Here is a 7219-nt window from a genome sequence, read left to right as displayed (position 1 = left end):
AGGTGGGAGTGGGGAGGGCGCAGGGGTGCTCTGGGGCGGGGGTGTGCTGGGTTTCCGGGCAGCAGTGGACCTCAGCCCCCAGAGAGGCGTAAAGAGAACACGAACGAAGAGCCGTAAAGGGCCAAACACCACCTGCACCAGGCACCTCAGCTGCCCTCAAGCTGATGACGTGTACTGGGTGGAGGGAAGGACAACAGGAAGGAGGCCAACACCAGCAGCCAGGCCTCTGCGGGGAGCGGAGCGGCAGGAAGTGAAAACCCAGCGGTGTCATCGGACGCAGGATGCCCCCTCGCACTCCCGTGGGTCCCAGGCTCCTGCATCCGGTACAGGCCAGGTCTGGATATCCAGTCCCAGGCTACCCCAGCAGCCTGAGACGGGCTTGCAAATATGGCTCATGCCTTCAGGTTCCTAAAGGCTCATTTTGCGGAGAAAAGAAAAAAAAATGTAGAGAAAGAATAGCCAAACTCAGAACAACAGGCAGTCCTCAAAGAGATTACAGGCCAGCTTCCAGACCACTGAAATAAAGTAAGTATTGCAGTGAAGAGAGGCAGGTGAGTTTTCTGGTTTCCTGGTGCATATACAAGTGATGCTTACTCTGTACTGTTGCCTATTAAGAGTGCAATAGCATTATGTCTAAAAAACTATACGTTGTGCCTTTATTAAAAAACAATTTATTGCTTAAAAAAATGTTAACATCATCTGAGCCTTCATCAAGTTGTAAGTCGTAGCATTAAAGATCACTGATTACAGATCACCATGAAAGTGAAAGTGTTAAATCACTCAGTTGTGTTTGACTCTTTGTGGCCCTATGGACTGTATGTAGCCCGCCAGGCTCCTCTGTCCACGGGATTTTCCGGGCAAGAAGACTGGAGTGAGTTGCCATTCCCTTCATAGGGTATCTTCCCAACCGAGGGATTGTATCTGGGTCCCTGCACTTCAGGCAGCTTCTTTACTGTCTGAGCCACCAGGATTGACACACGCAATTAGGAAAAGGATGAAACAAGGATTACCAACACATGGCACAGAGACACGTGGTGAACAAATGCCTTTGGAGAAACAGCTGGGATAGACTCACTCGACGTGAGGCTCCCACAGACCTTCCCTTTGTACAAAACACAGCCAAACCAAGTGCGGTGGAGGGAGGTATGTGTGTGTGGTCGACTTGGGCAGAAAGGGGAGGCCAGGTAAGTCAGCATGATGGGGAGACAGTGTGGGAGCTACAGCTCCTCCACGTGGAGCCGAACGTGTTCCTCCCTTTGCAGGAAAGGGCTGGCCGTCTCCCCAGCAGTCAGCACCAGGAAGGCAGCTGCTGGCAGACTTCTTTTCTGTGCGCTAACACTTGGACTCAGATCACATTGGGCTGAGGCCTGTCAATGCTTTCATTCCTTTTGGCTCATCCTTCATATAACATAATTGCCTGCTGTTTAAGGTTCTTAGGATTCTCCAAAATGTCCACATTCCTTCTCAAATGCAGAGCCCAAACCTCCATCCATGGCCGGTCCACTCCAGACTTCTCACCCTTATTTGTCAGACTTTTAATTCTGCCTTAGGACACTGCTTGTGTTCAGTTGATGGCTCCCAGGGAACAGCCTGCCTTTCTCAGCAATCTAGGAACTGAAACCTTTCTACCGAGTTTCTTATCTGGGTGGATTTTTTTCTCCTCACTTAATTAAACTGGTGTACGTCAGATAGTATTCCAAATTTCCCCAGCTGTGCTTCTCAGAGCAGGAGTACTATCATATGCTCCTGGCTCAGTGATCAAATAAGGCAGGGGGAAATTATAACCTCATCCATCTCTTGGAGATTTGCAGAGTGTGAGCATGCAGAAGGTTCTGAGAAGTCCTACATTTGTCTGATTTAGCATCTTCTACTGATTAGCTTACTCCTGACACTCTAACAGCCAGCATCAATTTCTGACCTCCCAAGAGTGAAGACTCTCCTGGTGCTAGGTTAACCCTTTCTCATGTGCGTCTTCCTAAATCCCCAACATGGCAAAATAACACCCCCCCACCCATGTGACTGATGACAAGTATCAGGCTTTTTTCTTCCCCTAAGTGAAATGTCTTTCATTGCTTTTTGTGAATATTGTTATTATTACAAATACTTTTCACTCTTATTATAAATTACATATTAATTATAGACAACATAAAGAAAAGAACCTAAAACACCTGCTTTCTCAAGGAGAACCACTGTTGATATTTCCTTCTAGATTTTTCTGCATATTTATATACATAATTTCAACACATGCACTTATATGTTTTTAATGAAATCATATCATAATGTATTTTTATACACATAAATTGGTAACATCTTTCCACATCAATAGTTACATTTCTGTAATGTTATTTTAATAGCCACATAGGATTCTTTCGTATGGCTGTACTACAATTAATTAATCCCCTATGGTAAGACATTCATATTGTTTCCAGCTTTCGTTTATTCCAAACAGCACTGTGGTAAATATATTTAGCATTAAATCCTTGCATGTTTGTTATTTCCTTAGGATAGATTTCCAGAAGTAGAATCATAATGTTCCTTTTAACATGGGGTTAAGATCACTGGGGTACGCCAAGAATGGATAGGTCTCAGGGTCAGTAACCTGCAGGATTCACCACTCCCGTCTTTTAGGTATGTTCAAATGCCTCGTGATGGTTCTAACTAGATTCCGGTGACTGCTGTAACAAACCTGGAGGCTTGTACACAATAGAAATTTACCCTCTCAATTCTGGAGGGTAGAGGTCCAAAATCAAGGGGTCAGCAGGGCCAGGCTCCCTCTGAAGTCTCCAGGGGAGAGAATCAATTCCTTGTCTCTTTCAGCTTCTGGAGGTCAGCATCCCTTAGCTTGTGGCTGCGTCCTATCTCTACCTCTGTCTTCTCATGGCTTTCTCCTCTCCTCTCTGCATCTGTCTTCTCTTCTGTCTCTTGTAGGGATAGTTGTCACTGGATTTAGAGCCCACCCAGACAATCCAAGATAATCTCAGCTCCAGCTCCTTAATTACATCTGCTAAGATGCTTTATCCAAATAAGTTCACATCACAGGATCCAGGGATTTAGGCAAGGGCAAAGGTTTTAGGGGGGGTCATCATTCAATCCATTGCAATGTTCTTCCAGACCATAAGGAGTGGTTTCCAAATTGGTACACACATGCTCGTTAGCACTGAACTATCATCCTCCTAACCCTGTTCCTGGGGATGTAAGTTGGTGTGCCACTGTGGAGAACAGAATGGAAGTTCCTCAGAAAACTGAAAACAGAGCTACCATATGATCCAGCAGCCACTCCTGGGCATAAATCCAGACAAAACTCCAATTCAAAAAGACACATGCACCCCTACATTCATAGCAAAACCATTCACAATAGCCAAGACGTGCAACAACCTAAATATCCCTGGACAGATGAGTGGGTAAAGAAGATGTGGTATGAAAAAAAAAAGAGAGAGAGAAGATGTGGTATGTACATAGAATGGAATACTACTCAGCCATAAAAAATAACAGAATAAAGCCATTTGCTGCAATGTGGGAGGAGCCAGAGATTATCATACTAGGTGAAGTAAGTCAGAAAGAGAGAGCTAAACACCATATGATATCACTTATCTGTGGAATCTAAAATATGATACAAATGAACTTACCTATGAAACAGGAGCAGAATCATGGACATAGAAAAGAGACTGGTGATTGCCTATTGGGAAGGAGTTAGGGGAGGGATGGAGTGGGAGGCTGGGGTTAGCAGATGTAAGCTTTTGTGTATAGAATGTATAGACAACAAGGTCTTATTGTGTAGCACAGAAAACTATATTCAATGACCTATGATAAACCATGATGGAAAAGAATATTTTTTAAAAAGAATGTATATATGTATGTCTAAGTCACTTTGCTGTAGAGCAGAAATTAATACAACATTGTGAATCAACTAAGCTTCAATTAAAAATTGATTTAAAAATACAATCTCATGTGGAACCTCAACATGTAATGTTCATTGGAAGGACTGATGCTGAAGATGAAGCCCCAATATTTTGACCATGTAATGCAAAGAGCTGACTCATTGGAAAAGACCCTGATGCTGGGGAATATTGACAGCAGGAGGAGAAGGGGACGACAGAGGATGAGATGGTTCAATGGCATCACTGACTCAATGGACATGAATTTGAGCAAACTCAGGGAGATAATGAAGGACAGGGAAGCCTGGCATGCTGCAGTTCAAGGGGGCAGGGCAAAGAGTCCGACACGACTTAACAACTGAACAACAATAATATGTAAAGCGATGAAGTTGAGCTGTGGGGCCAAGGTGGGTGCAGGGAGGTGAGCTGCAAGGACACACACTGCATCAGGAATGTAGTGGATTGTAGGTTCAAGAACTCAAGCTCCTGCTGTCTCTTCAAGGAGGTCAGAGAGAGCACCAAGTCATACTTGCTTTCCTAGGGGAAAGCGTCTTCACACCCTCCCTCTCTGGGTCTGGGTCCTAGCCTACGCAGGCCCTGTCTGCTTCTCCCCTGCCAAAGGAGATTCAGGCCCCAGAGCAACTCTGCACATGATGAGCCGCTTTTGTGCGAGAATCACATGGAGGTCCTGATTTACAGTTTTTTGAAAAGCAAATCATTCACTATCTCAGCATAAGTCCTCCAAGGACATTCCTGAGTTTCAGTGGGAGGAAAAATGAGTTGCTTTATGAGCTCTTTCAGCATGTTTCTGAACTGTTGAATGTTACAATATGCTGCAATGTTATAGCCTTATCTATAAACTGGGCCTGAATATCAAAGACAGGCTGTCCCTGAACTCACAAATGATTGTATTCCCGAAGTTCACTTGCAGGTGAGTTATTAGCAATTCAGGGTGTCTTTTATCCATATAGTCTGGACTAGAGCTCCCAAAGCGTATTGATTCCTACCATAAGCAAGACAGAACTCTGGTCGCTTCCTGAACTTGACCCCGGACCTCAGAGACCTCCCAAACTCTGAATCCTGGGCTCTCCTTGGCCTGAGAGCAGGACTGGAAGGAGGAGAAGAAATCTGGCATTGAGTCTCCCAGGGATTCAGCAGTCATGGGCAATGCTGGGGGTGTGGGGCCACCAAGGACCAGAGCATCTGGGAATGAGACTGTCACCATAGGGATGGCTGCAAAGGGCCACAGATACCAAGTGGCCAGACACAGCTGTAAGGCAGGCCTATCTATGCTACTGCTACCTGACCAGTAATGACTCAGAAACAATAAAAAATTCAGAGGCCACGAATTTTGAAAGGTATATTAAACACCCAGGCCTGCTGTCACAAGTACACAAACGAGGTGGCTTAAAACAACAGAATTTTATTTTTATTTTTTGACCACACCATGTGACATGTGGGACCTTAATTCCCTGACCAGGGATCAAACCCTTGCCCTCTGCATTGAAAGGTGGAGTGTTAACCACTGGACCACCAGGGAAGTCCCCAAAAACGGAATTGTGTTCTCTTATAGCTCTCAAGGCTAGAAGTTTGAGATCAAGATATTGGCAGAACTCACACTGTTGCCTGTAACCTTGGCCTTCCTTGTCTTGTAGCTGCATCACCTCCATTTCTGCTTCGGTCGTCACTTAGCCTTCTCCCCGCTAAGAATCTATGTCTTCACACAGCCTTCTCAGTCTCTGCTGCTGTAGCTCTTCTTTATAAACCATAAAGTCATTGGAACCATTAGATTAGGGTTCACCCTAATGACCTCATCTTAATTTTTTAGATTTTTATTTATTAATTTTATTTTATTTTGGCTGCACTGGGCTTTCCTTGCTGCATGAGAGCTTCCTCTAGTTTCGGAGAGCATGGGCTTCAGCAGTTGTGGTGCACAGACTTAGCTGCCTCACAGCATGTGGGATCTTCATGGACCAGGGATCAAATCCGCATCCCTGTGTTGGCAGGCAGATTCTTAACCACGAGACCACCAAGGAAGTCCCTCATCTTAATTTGATTACATCTGCAAAGAGCTTACTTCCAAATAAGGACATATTTACAGGTACCAGCAGTTAAGACTTCAACACATCTTAAAAAAAGAAAAGACATCAACATATCTTTGTGGGGAGGGGAGCGCATAATTCAACCTATACTAGAAGGCGTATACTCTATCATCCCATCCCCCAAAAAATTCATCTCCACTGTGCAGGAAACATAACATAAAGCCTCTGCTTTAATTCTGCCAATGACAGACAGGCAATCCATTCTATTTTCAGGTTGCCTCAGTCATGAGTAACCTCATTCCTTAATATGATTAAAAATTTCTTCCGGACTTTCACCTACTGATTCCAGTTTTCCCTTAGGAAACTACATAGGATAAATCTAATCACTCTTGACAGAATCTTTTTTTTAATCTATTAAGCCCTGCCAGTTAGCCTCCACATATTTTCTTAAGGCTAAATTCTCCAGATCTTCACATAACATGGGTTTAGGCTGTTCTTAGCATCATAGCCATGGAACTCTGTAGCTGGTCATTGATCTCAGCCCGTCTTACAGGCTTTCAAAAGGACTTCCCTGGTGGTCTTGTGGTTAGGATTCCACACTCTTACTGCTAAGGGCTCAGGTTCAATTCCTGGTCAGGGAATTAAGATCCCACAAGCCATGATGCCTGGCCGAAAAAAAGAAAGAATAGGCTTTCATGATCAAAAGCGCACAATACAGGTATAGGAGTCAATGGGTTCATTTACCCTCCAAGATCTGAGTATTACACATCTGTTGTTGTTTAGTTGCTAAGTTGTATCTGATTCTTTTGTGACCCCCATGGACTATAGTCCGCCAAGCTCCTCTGTCCATTGGGTTTCCCAGACAAGAATACTAACATGGGTTGCCATTTCTTTCTCAAAGGGATCTTCCCAACCCAGGGAGCCAATTCATCTCTCCTGCATTGCAGGCAGATTCTTTATCACCGAGCCACCAGGGAAGCGCATTACATGTCTACTAAAACTCAAAATTGTGTTGAGATTTCCGTTTTGTCCTAGCTGGTTTGGATTTTATTTGCTTATTTGTTTTGCAGAAGGACATAGGGTGACCAAGTTAGACTGTTGACTCAGATCAAGTTTGCAGTCAGCTGAACCCTCTGAGCTTTTTCATAACAAATTCTCTTACAGCTGATTTCTCAGTCATTACTGCATTGTTTCCTCCTGAACATCTTGCATATTATCCCTGTTAACTTTCCTCTTAATTCTCTCGTTTCTTCAACACAGCACATTTAGACCTCTGCACATTTTGATCTGTCGTTCCCACAT

This window comes from Odocoileus virginianus, chromosome 34, assembly GCF_023699985.2.
Source record: "Odocoileus virginianus isolate 20LAN1187 ecotype Illinois chromosome 34, Ovbor_1.2, whole genome shotgun sequence".
Taxonomy (NCBI): Eukaryota; Metazoa; Chordata; class Mammalia; order Artiodactyla; family Cervidae; genus Odocoileus; species Odocoileus virginianus.
This window is presented reverse-complemented; position numbering follows the sequence as displayed.